General features: G+C 37.3%; 1 long non-coding RNA gene across 2 annotated transcripts in view; it reads right to left on the reverse strand.

Moving 5' to 3' along the window:
* Positions 1–279: 279 nt before the first annotated feature.
* Positions 280–12,664, reverse strand: part of LOC132015101 (uncharacterized) — a 165,278-nt gene continuing 152,893 nt past the window's right edge. For both annotated transcript variants that reach the window (XR_009403546.1, XR_009403547.1), the window contains 2 exons: positions 2,198–2,243; positions 280–495 (listed from right to left, as the gene is read on the reverse strand). This is a non-coding gene — a long non-coding RNA (uncharacterized LOC132015101). The remainder of the gene's footprint in view (positions 496–2,197; positions 2,244–12,664) is intronic.

Raw genomic sequence — 12,664 nt, forward strand, 5'->3', positions numbered from 1 at the left:
TAAGAGTCTAAGTCTAACATAAAACAAAAATGTTAATATTGAAATGTTAATGATGAATATTATTTTGTAAACACTAGAAATAGAGGAGGAAGGGATGCCCGGGTGGTTCAGTCAGTTGTATACGACTCTTACTTTTAGCTCATGTCATGATACTGAGATTGAGCCCTGGTGGGCTCCAAGCTCAGTGGGGAGTCTGCTTAAAGATTCTTGTCCTCTGCCCCTCCTGCCACTTGTTCATACTTTCTCCCCCTCCCCCAAATAAATAAATAGATCTTTTTTAAAAAGAGAGAAGCAATTTGGGAAACATAAAAGTCTGTTGATAAGAATAAATTTACACGGGGCGCCTGGGTGGCTCAGTGGGTTAAGCCGCTGCCTTCGGCTCAGGTCATGATCTCAGGGTCCTGGGATCGAGCCCCGCATCGGGCTCTCTGCTCAGCAGGGAGCCTGCTTCCTCTTCTCTCTCTGCCTGCCTCTCCATCTACGTGTGATTTCTCTCTGTAAAATAAATAAATAAAATCTTTAAAAAAAAAAAAAAAAAAGAATAAATTTACACATATGGTTGTACAAGAATATAAAGAAATATAAGATTGTCTATCCATTTACAGATTATAAAAATACATAAAGAGATCAAATGTTGGGGCGCCTGGGTGGCTCAGTGGATTAAGCCGCTGCCTTCGGCTCGGGTCATGATCTCAGGGTCCTGGGATCGAGTCCCGCGTCGGGCTCTCTGCTCAGCAGGGAGCCTGCTTCCCTCTCTCTCTCTCTCTCTCTGGCTGCCTGTCTGTCTACTTGGGATTTTTCTCTGTCAAATAAATAAATAAATCTTTAAAAAAAAAAAAAAAAGAAAAGAGATCAAATGTCCCTTTAATTATCTTAACACTTGACAGGGATTTGAAAAGCCAAGTACACAAGCAATTAGGAGGAACATCCAAAAGAGAGGAAGAAGGCTAATGCTGGCTCACTTACTTGGACAGTATTACTTCAATAATACGACAGATTTTTCTCAGATGCCCTCAAAAAACAAAAACAATCCATGTGCTTCAAAAATCACACTTTGGCTAAATTGCAAGTAGTACTACTTGGGAAAATTTTATATCAAAGTCTGGATGTAGTAGAAGTTAGTACTACTATTTGCTATCTATGTGACCGTGGGCAAGTTGCTTAGATCCCAGGAACCTCAATTTTCTAGTCTTGTAAAAAGAGAATCATAGTTTCTGTCCTTTTCTGCTTCAAGATGCTGTTGTATGGATCAAATGAAAAATGAGTGTACTTCGGAAATGTAGAAACACTACCATGTAGATGGTATATGGGTATATTCAGATTTAACAACAGTTAAATCCACAGAAAGGCAATGGCTTTGGGAGAAATAATGGCAGGTTTTGGAGACACCTTTAATCTCGAACATTTCTGTAAAAGGGGTGGGAACCATTGAGAAGTACAACTTAAGATATACAGGCACAAAATAAATTTTCACCTTCTGGGTTTTGTTATGACTTCTCAAGTGCAGTTAATGAGTCTATCACCATAACCATAACTGACTCTGGGAACAAACACTGGGACATCTTGGCTGCTAAATTGTGAAATGTATCCTAACCATCTGCCATTATTATGAGGTTCTCATTATTCTTATCAGTTGTCACCACAGAGTCCTAGTAATTCAGGTGGTGAACACAGCCTTAAAGTGCTCAGCTTAATTCAACTTTAGACAGGCTTATTCCTGACCCTAATACCTAGTTAGATCTTCCTTTTCTTGGAGCATTTACTTTAAAAACTTTGAAACTGCAAATTCCTTCTCTGCCCCCTTTGAAATGTAAATTTACAAAAAAAAAAAAAAAAAGCTTCTGTCAGTGTTATAAACCAGGACTACCTGTCTAGGGGATCTGACAGCCATCCCTCTTGACATTTCAACATCAAGGAAGAGAGTTCTCCTATCTCCCAAACTCTGTGAGAGGACAGGAGCCGAACTTCAGTGTAAATTCTACTCCAGCTTGTAAAATTACCTCCCATCACAAAAACTGGAGAAAATTTACTTTTCTTTGGGAAAAAGCAAATTAGCAAACACAGATGGCCTGTGTTTTCTCTCACCCCAGTGCTTACAAATCTCCTTACCCTTTGTTTCAGAGAAAATGAGTTCAGAGTTTAGTCTGATCTCCCTCTTGACTACAATAAATAAAACCTTGAATAAAAACTTCCTTACCTCTTTAACTTCGTCAGAGGCAGTTTTTGCTTCGACACTCAAGAACCTGTTTAGGACAGAAAAGAAAGACTTGCAATCTGCAATCACGGAAACAGCAGACCAGGAATGGTAGCACTTGATAAAGATATAATGTAAACAAACTCTATGAGAAGGTTGCTGTCAGTCGTAGGAATTTGCACGAAGCTTGGAATCAATACATTTAAACAAGGTCTAAAGATAATTGGTCTTGGGCAAGGAAATTTTTGTGCAAAATTACAACACTGTCTAATACAACCCGGACTGTGTATTCCAGATTGCCGAAACTCATTCAACACATGGCTGATAGCTGGGGCTTTGGCAAACACGAAAGAATGCTAAAGAAAATGTTGCCATCTGGTAAAACAGAGAAAGGTGGTGGGCTGCAGTCTTTTTCTATTTTTTTTTTATGAGACTTTACATATTCTGTTAGACCAAAATGAACATATCCAGATAGAAAAAAAAAATCTTATTTTTTTATTTTAATAAATTTAAATATGAAGGACTTCATTAGGTTAATACGCTCTCACCACTCTTCCATTACTATTTTTAACAAGTTACATTTCCATGTGATATGTTAATGAAGACATGATTTGGCATATGCACTGGTCTGTGTGAACACAGAGTGTAGCTGTAACTGTTTCTTGTAGCATGTTGCCTTTCCATTAAGGCAATTGTAGATGATCCTTCAATGAATGTATTCATGTATTACATGGCTGATGAGTTTTAAGCAAGCCTAAATATAAATCTCAAGTCATTTTTAAATTACCCTGTAAAGCATCTATCCTGTTTTTTAAATTAGTGCCATACTGTTCAATCTCATTACTAAGTAATGGCAGTTTGTCCACTTGAAAGTCATTTAACTTTGCCTCCTTCTGTCATGTCTGACTGCTACAGAGAGTCCTAGTTTGCCATTAAGGACTGGTGTGATTAATATCCATAATTGTAAGATATGACTGAATTAAAATCAATAACCCCTTTATTTGCAGTAGATATCTCTTAAGCTTTAATTGCTGATTTAGTAGTTAATTGAGAAAATCCTTGTTAATGATCTGATGTAGCTCTGAGGGAATGTTGAATGAGTGAGAAATTGGTCTCCAGTAGGCATAATTTTCCCAACTGCGTATGGCTGACCAGGAGAGAGAGGAACAGAATGGGTCATGGAATCAGTGGTTCAATTTCTCTCAGTCATACAGTCACGCATGACCCACACGTTGAAAATAATTAGGAATTATTCATCTTTGTGAGAATCCTGATCAGTAACCCTCATAATATACAGGAAAAAAACCCTATAAAGAATAATATTCCCTAGAATTTATTTTTTTAGGAGCCCACGGGATATACTTTACTACAGAACGCCTCTTAGTTTGTATTTTCTAAATTCATCTGTCTTTTGCTTGTCTACTTCTTGCATGTGTGTCCCTCAGTGCTTACTTTGCTGCTGAGATAATTGCTCCTAGAAAGGAGATTGTTAATGGTTCTGGCGACATAAATTCTCCAGAATTAAACATCTCATCTCATCTGCATTAGCCTCCTTCTGCTAATTTAAAAGTCATTGCCCTTCACAGCCTTTACAGAAGGCTTTCTCATTTCAAGTATGTGTTATTCAGAAAAGAAGTACAGTCAATTCCATGAGATAGTCTCTCTTCAGAGAGGAAAGAGGGGAAAAAAACAATATTAGATGAAGCCCCAAAGGCACCAACTGTTGTCCTAGGTAGTTCCAATACAACATTTACACTAATTCTGACAGGCACCATGAGAAGTGCTTATGACTATTTCCACGGAACAGATTAAAAAACAGGAAGACACTAAGGCTCACAGATGTTGGGTAACTTGCCCAGAGACCAATTGCCAGTGAATAATGAAACAAGGATTTAAACATGACTTCAAATCAGCATCAGGATGCATCTATAAAATCATCTGTATTTGGAATAAAAACATCAGAGTTGAAAAACATGTTTTGAATTAAATATGCTTGGATGCAAATTGTAATGTGTCTAGGTCAAAACTCTTGGTATGTGGCAAATAATGTATATGCATGTTTCCCAAACTAGTCACCAGGCACTAGGGAATACCTTAAATTTTTAAGAGAAACACAGTGATTGTCAGATTGCCGCAAACTACTGGTTTGAAGTAGTTGAGTTTCGGGAGTACATTGTGCTAAAATCCTTTCAATGGCATCTCTTGGTCCAGCATAGCTGGATTTTCAGTGACCGATCAGAAGAAAACCAAGTACCAAGCAAAAAACCCGATGTGCAATACAGGTGAAATGAGTGTCCCGGTGATGTCTTGGGCAGTGCTAATATCTTAGAGGTGTGCCATACTCAAATCCCATTGGTAATTGTGCTTACATAAAAATTAACTGATTTTTAAGTAATTTATTCATATTATTTTCTTCAGACATCTAATAAGTTGTTAGGACATAAGTACTGACTGAGTTATTTGGACTTCTCTGTGTAATAAATGGAACTTTTAAGTATTTCTTTTGGTCTGAGGACTGTGACAACATGAGTGAGGATGAAGGACCCCAGGAAACAAGAAAGTCGGGAATCTCAGAAAACATTTAATATCTTCTTCCTCTGTAATAAAGAGGTCTGGTACATGTCACTTAATGATGTGAATAAGACAGAAATCAATAAAGATTTTTCTACTCACGCTCATTTGTCTTACTTTAGAGCTAACGTCAAGGTAATCTCAGAGAAGACTGCATTTCACAGGAGTATTTAGGGGTGCCAGGGTGGCTCGGTGGGTTAAGCCTCTGCCTTTGACTCAGGATCCTGGGATCAAGCCCCACATCAGGCTCTCTACTCAGCAGGGAGCCTGCTTCCTCCTCTCTCTCTGCCTCTCTACCTACTTGTGATCTCTCTCTCTCTGTCAATTAAATAAGTAAATCTTTAAAAAAAAAAATAAAAGGAATGTTTATTTCAAAACAGGTCTCAAGTTGTGCATGTGGCCACATATTCTGAGGCTTTGTGACTGGCCAACTTACCTTGTGAACTGGTAATGGGTACTGCTATCGGTGCTGTGTAGTGTAAGGACAGAAGACTTGAAACCCAATTCCAGTTCTGTCATTTGCTGACAAAACTGGTCAAAAAGTAGTCATGCTGCCTTCATCTGAGAATGAATAGAATTCAGTGAGAAGCCCTACTTCCCATACTTCTGTTGTGAGAATTAAAAATCATACGAGCCCATGTTAGCTCTAGGCACAAACTAGATGCTTCATAAACGTTACCGCCTTCCTTCTGAGTTAACCTTGCCATTGCAGAGAGGATCAATAATTAATATTTACCTCTCATATTAAAGGATTGCCAATATTTCTTTCAATTTTATTCTACCCTGAATAGGCACTACAGATTAGAAAAACTTGTCTCAGAAAGTCTCCCCAACACTTCATTCATTATTCAGTAAAGGTTTATGCTGATTCTTGTTGGGTCATTTCTAGCATCTCCCAAATGACACCCCATTCTTAGTCTATTTAATTATGTCCATCCCACAAATATTAAACCAATATCCCCAAAACACAAATTCAAATATATTATCTACCTCTACTCCAAACTCTTTAGTAGCTCCCCATTGTCTATAGAATTAAGTCCAAATTATTGAGTACAACATCACTGGCCCTCCGTTAGAGGTCTCCCTATTTTAAAGCAATATAGTCCAACTGTTAAGAGCAGACTCAGAGTTACACTGCCTAAAATCAGAGCTTTGTGAAGTTAAGCAAGTTATCTATCCTTTCCATGCCTCAAATTCCTCATTTGAAAATGGGAAAAACAACAGAATGTACCTGAGATTGTGATTGTGGAGAGTAAATGAGTAAAGGCAAGTACTTAAAACAGTGCTTAGCACAGAATAAATTTTGTCTAAGTGTTAGATTATTCATTTTACTGCTCACACACACTTAATTTCAACAAACAAAACTGCATGATGGCCTCTGAACAAAGCCCACATTTTTGGATGTCTGTGATGCTTATGTTTTCCCTGTATTTAAATTCCCTTTCTAAGCTTATCTCCAGCCCAAATCTTTGCAAATTATATCCGCTTATCAAAAGCCGCTCCATGAAGCTTTCCCATATTTCTTTCTTTTGCCTCTTAGGGGGAATTAATTTCTACCAATCATTTTACTGATCATTTTCCCCCTTGCAGTGTTATGTTTATTTTCTTCGCAGCTCTAATCATAATTTATAAGCAAATATTTCCTTGTTGGCTAACTATAATTGTATTATTGGTATATTATTAAAATTCCAGAAATCTTGGGGTGTGTTTTGTTCCCCTTGCACATACTTGCACATAGCTATCTTACAGCAATACCAAAGTAGTCTTGTGCCTTCTGGTCAATGGAATGTGAACAGAATCAAGTGTAACGCTTCTAGAACATGCCCTTTCTGCTGGCTGAAATGGGGATGCAGTATTAGAACTGGAGCAATCATCTCCTTCCATGAGATTATTCTGGGAATTGAGGTTATCATGTGGTTTTCAGATTCTGTGGAGTATCATAGTATGTTTCAAGTGACTACTTCCAGACTTCAAGAAAGAAAGAAATTTCTTGTTCTTATTAAAACCAAGGCTATGGAGCACCTGGGTGGCTCAGTTGGTTAAGTGACTGCCTTTGGCTTAGGTCATGATCCCAGAGTCCTAGGCTCCTTACTCAGTAAGGGGCCTGCTTCTCCGTCTCCCTTTATCTGCTGCTCTGCCTGCTTGTGCACTCTCCCTCTTATTCTGTCAAATAAATAAATAAAAATTCAAAAATAAAATAAATAAAAATAAACCCAGGCTATTTAAGGAGAACACGTGATGTGATGAGCACTGTGTGTTATAAGCAACTGAGGAATCAGTGAACACTACATCTGAAACTAAGGATCAACTATATGTGGGCTAATTGAATTTAAATTAAAAAAAGAAAAAAGAAAACCAAGGCTCTGTGGGACCTTCTGCTACTTGTAATCAAACCTAATTCAATTAACGCACATTTAATTCATAATCAATCATTATTTTATTTTACTTAGAGCGTTGTAAATCTAAGATCAAGAGAGATTTAAAAGTCCCCTAAATTCTTACTCATGATGCAGTTATTACACAAAATCCCAAAATATAATACAGTTGGCCCTTAAAAAATGTAGAGATTCAAGGTGCCAACTCCTTGCATAGTTGAAAAATCTGCATATAACTTTCTGACCCTTCCAAAATAGCCTAGTGTTGATTGGAAGCCTTACCATAACATAGAGTCAATTAACTCAAATCTTCTGAGTTAAATGCATTTTTTACTGTGTTCTTACAATAAAATAAAGAAAATATTAAGGAAGAGAACATACATTTAGAAGACTATACTGAATTTATCTAAAACAAACAAACAAACAAAAACCACATATCAGTGGTCCCATGCAGTTCAAATACATGCTATTCGAGGTCCACTGTATTTTAAGATTCCATTTGTTTTATTTTTTATTTATATATTTATTTTTTCATTTTTAAGATTCCATTTGTTTTTTGTTTTTGTTTTTTTTTAAGATTTTACTTATTTATTTGACAGAGAGATCACAAGTAGGCAGAGAGACAGGCAGAGAGAGAGGAGGAAGCAGGTTCCCCACTGAGCAGAGAGTCCAATGCGGGGCTCAATCCCAGGACCCTGGCCAGGATCATGACCTGAGCCAAAGGCAGAGGCTTTAACCCACTGAGCCAGCCAGGACCCCAAGATTCCATTTGTTTTAAACATGGAATATATTACCAACCTTTGGAATTAAAATGAGATTACTTTGCATTTTATTTAGCATACATTAAACGTATTTTGCCTATTTCAGTGGCATTTAGCAATTTTATTTGGACGAAATATTGACTCCTGGTGATCTAAGCTGGATCAGTCATAGTCTTTTCCCAGCAACCAGAAGGCTGAGCAAAGGTGCATAAAGTTAGAAAGTGGTAGCTGAGTCATGCCAGGTCAGCACTGCAGCAAATGACCCCAAGTTCCTGCTGCTGAGATCCCAGAATACTGATGCTCCTGCTGGCAGCAGAAATTTTTAGTAGCTTTTCTAGATTCATCTTCCCTTCCCAAGTGCTAACAGTATCTTAATGCCCCATTCATATAATTGGGATGCTATTATCCGATCTCTAGTTCAAGATGTATCCTAATTTGCTGAAGCCAACAACATAATTCATCCCCATGCACAGTTTCAGAATTAGGGGTGGGTATGTAACCTAGACCCCAGGCTAGGTGGGCTAGATCTAGCTCACAGCAACTCTCTGGAGCCAACTGCTAAATTTCTTCAAAGTCTGCAAGTTAGTCAGGACTAATACAAAGAGTTGAGTCATTATTAAAAACGAAATTATGAACTCATACGTAAGTTATATGAAAATACTTAAAATACACCAATTCCTAATCATTTTATATTACCTTACTGTACTTTATTAGAATTGATGTTCTTCAGATTTTGACACTTATTGAATATGTATGGTGGGAATTCTATGTAATGTTGTGCTACTACATACCTTTTCTCAACTCTGGTCAGCGACATCATGCTGATAGCTAAATAATATATATTTTTCCAATACTGTAAAACTATTGTCCAAATGAGCAAGTAATTCACTCCCATCACCAATGAATGAACTGGTGGTTTCCCAACAGCTAGGATGTTTTCAAATCATTACTGGATTGCAACCATAGGTTGGCTACAGATATGAGAGTTTGGCAAAAGTTAGTAATTCGGAGAATTAATTGGTCATATGGAATTTACATTGAAGAGTGCTGTGTATTTTTTTATTTGTGAATTGTGGGCCAGACATCTTTTCCGTGAGCAAAATTCATAATGATCTTATGTACATAGTTACATGGTTATATGTTTTTAGAGAGCTGATTTTAATCATTTAGCAGCAAACCAATGCCTAAGCCAAGTAGTTAGTGTATGATTTTCCATGAATGAACAAGTGCTAATATTAGTCCAATCACAGGGAAGCTTGGGACTTTTATTCAGTGATTAAAATAGACAAGTATCTCTCTCTCCCTCTCTCTCTCTCTGCCTCCCTCCCTCCCTCCCTCAAACACACACACACACACACACACACACACACACACACACACACTCTTAATATAAGCCAGGAAGAATGAACCTCAGAAGCCCATGGCTGCAGTCCTATGACACAACAGAAAGAGTCAACTTTAGAGTAGTACAAAGGCAGGAGAAAAACAGAAAGAAGCTAATTTCTTAGTGAAAGTTTTGAAGTGCTGGATCAAACCAACACTGTAGCAGCCATATTAGTCAATGAGTTTCCTCTTGGTTTACAGCAGTTTGAGTTGGAATTTATCCTTCCTGAGACCTAATTATCTAGCTATTTAACTTTGTAAATGATCTCATTTTCTTTTCAAGAAACATTCCTATTTTTCCTTCATTTTTTTTTAACGAAAAAAAAAAATTTTAACCAAAGTTTGTGACTCAATCTTCTAAAAGAGTAGGCAGGAGTTTTAGAGAAGGAAAGAATTGTGATATATTGTTCTCATAGAAGGTACAAACTATCCTGAAATACACAGAAGTACACTCTCAAGAGAATGGACTGGGAGGCACAAGGGTCAAGGATTTGGAGCAAGTCCTGCTTTTCAAGAGTCTCCAGGTTCTTGTGGACAATACACTTACGTTGGTAGAGATTGTATTCTTGTACTCAGGCCCTAGATCCCAATAGGAAGGCTTCCTAGCCTTCCTAGCCTTTTATACCATCAACTTTATGTCTCTGAAATTATAGCATAATAATATTTTATGATTGTGAAGTCACTTAGCAAGGCAGGTCACCTGTATCTAACACCTATGTTTCATATACAATTTTTAATTATGCCACTGTCTGCAGATTATAAAATAATTAAAATGCATATTATTGTGTTTACATTATATACAGCAGAGCCACCTCATGATGGCCAGTGTGTGGGAATGTAGTAGCATCAGAAGGTCTAGTCAGGTACCATCAGAACTGTGTCAACTGCTTTCATCCATAGACACCTTAACAAACACAGAATTAAATAATAGGAGTAGGGCAAGGGCCACAGATCCTTATAGAAATTTATCTTTTTTTCAATGTGTTACATGGTTAACATGCAACAAAAGTAGTAGGATACTTTCCCATCTTCCAAGAACAGAAAAGTTCTAGCCTATGATGGTACAGAACAGTGAATTAGTCAATCAAGTTACTGATTTTATTTACTAGAAAAACCACAAAGGATGAAAAATTCTAGGAATATGACAGTATCTTTACTATATCTAATGGTACAGAGTAATTTAAAGTAAGACAACCCTAAAAACAACCCTAGCCTACCACAAGATTTAGATGTGATCCTCAGTTCCTACATTTTACCAAGCTGAAACAAAGAAAATCTTATCTTTCGTCACCACATAGCTGAAGTTAACTAAATATCAAATATAGAAATTGATTCTAGGGGCGGCACCTAGGTGGCTGAGTGGGTTAAGCTTCTGCCTTTGGCTCAGGTCATGATCCCAGGACTGGAATCCAGCCCACATCAGACTCTCTGCTCAACAGGGAGCCTACTACCCCCTGCTCTCTCTCTGCCTGCCACTCTGCCTACTTGTGATCTCTGTCTGACAAATAAATAAATAAAATCTTTAAAAAAAAAAAAGAAATTGATTCTAGGGGAGCTTAACTAAAATAGCAGTTAAATTCACAACCTCACTAATTCTTTTATATGGAAGATATACTGAGAGGAAATTAAGGAACCCCGATCATTAAAATAAGGGTATTCAGGAGCATTCAAAGGATCTGGAGCCTCCCAATTCCTCAAACTACTCTGTAATGTTTCTGCTGTGTCTTTCTTGCTGTACAGATCTAAAAATTTACCCAATTCAATAACATTTATAGCCTCTCAACTGCTCCAATTAGTGAAGTACAAAATCAGAATAAAGAATAAAAGCACTACACCCAAAGTAAATTTTGTAGATTTAAAATCTTTTATTATAAAAAATGAGAATTTGTAGAGGATTACTTTGCATACACTCAATCATGAAGAGCAGAATGTGATTTTGGATCAGGCTTAAGTCTTTGCTACAGGTGAACACACAACAATTTAGAATTCAATAGCTTGCAGAAACTGTAATTCTAACAATTTATTGGTTTAGTCAAAGCAGACCTAGATCAAAATATGACTTATGCTAAGTAATATCAAAAAGCCAGAACCCTGATATAAAAGAAGGAAGTCAAAGACTATAGGAGAAAGTAATGTTAGATTATATCATTTATCATATATACTTTTCACCCACGTATCTCCTCCCTATTTTCATTGCCAGGGTCCAAACAACTCTTAACCATTCTTTCCAATTAGGAAATAACTAATGATGGAAGTCTAGTTTCTCTGAAAAGTGCTTTACCGCGCTGAGAATTCTAGGGAACGAGGATAGAATAAAACTGTGATCCATGATCTCATGAGGGATGAAATAAGCCATGCCCAGCAGGGCTAAGTCTGTGTTATTTCCCTCCAGAAACAAGATATCACCTGCCATAAGATTACACTGTTCCTATGACCTCCAATCTTCCAGATGTCTCAGCTCAAATTAAATCCCAGTGACAGTAAATTTGATTATTCAAATGTGGCCCTTGTATCTGCCTGAGAATTTATCATTCAGTCATGGCTAGCAACAGGGCTTGATTACAGTCACTGGGGCGTCACTTTGAACATGATGGATCACTGTACTTTGATCTATTTTGTTCTTCTTTACTTGATTCTTAACCCCCCCCCACACACACACCGTTGTTCCCTTAATCCAAAAATGTCCCCACCTAATAAGATTTAAACTGTCCCATGCATATGTACTTCCTTCCCACCAGAGAACAATTTCTTACATCATGCAACCCAACCAGAATTCTTTGCCCTGGAGAAATAACCCAAAATTTCCACTTTGCCTTCCCAGTGTAATAACTTGTACTAAAAACTAAAGGGAGCCAGTATAGGCATTTGTCATTTTCCTTGTGCTGGTAGATTATTAACAACAGTGCTCTGGGGGAAAATATATCTTGATTTGTAGTGTTTGTTGATTTCCATAAACACTTCCACCGTGGCCACCTCCGAGCTACCAAAGCCAAGTCACTGAACTGCAGAAAGGGATGTACACCATCAACTCTGTAAGGAAATACAAAATGGGTCCAGCACACCTCTATAACTTTACAATCAGGAATTAAGGAGATCCTGGAGTTTGATATCCTATTGATTCTTGTCTTAGGCATATTTAGCTCATTTTCATTTACCCCCTTACCATCAAAATCTCCCTCACTGGTAGAATTCACTGAGGTTCTGTAACAACAGGAATTAGTGCAAGTATCAAGCCAGGATCCAAGAGTCTCCCCCAAACTTTTTTATCTCTCCTTCCCTATAATATTTACTAAATTAACCCACTCCATTTGAAGAAATATAGGAATGATTTTCATAGTATAAACATTTATTGTTATAATAGCATCATTTTCTTAATCTTC

This window comes from Mustela nigripes, chromosome 4, assembly GCF_022355385.1.
Source record: "Mustela nigripes isolate SB6536 chromosome 4, MUSNIG.SB6536, whole genome shotgun sequence".
In the NCBI taxonomy this organism is placed as follows: Eukaryota; Metazoa; Chordata; class Mammalia; order Carnivora; family Mustelidae; genus Mustela; species Mustela nigripes.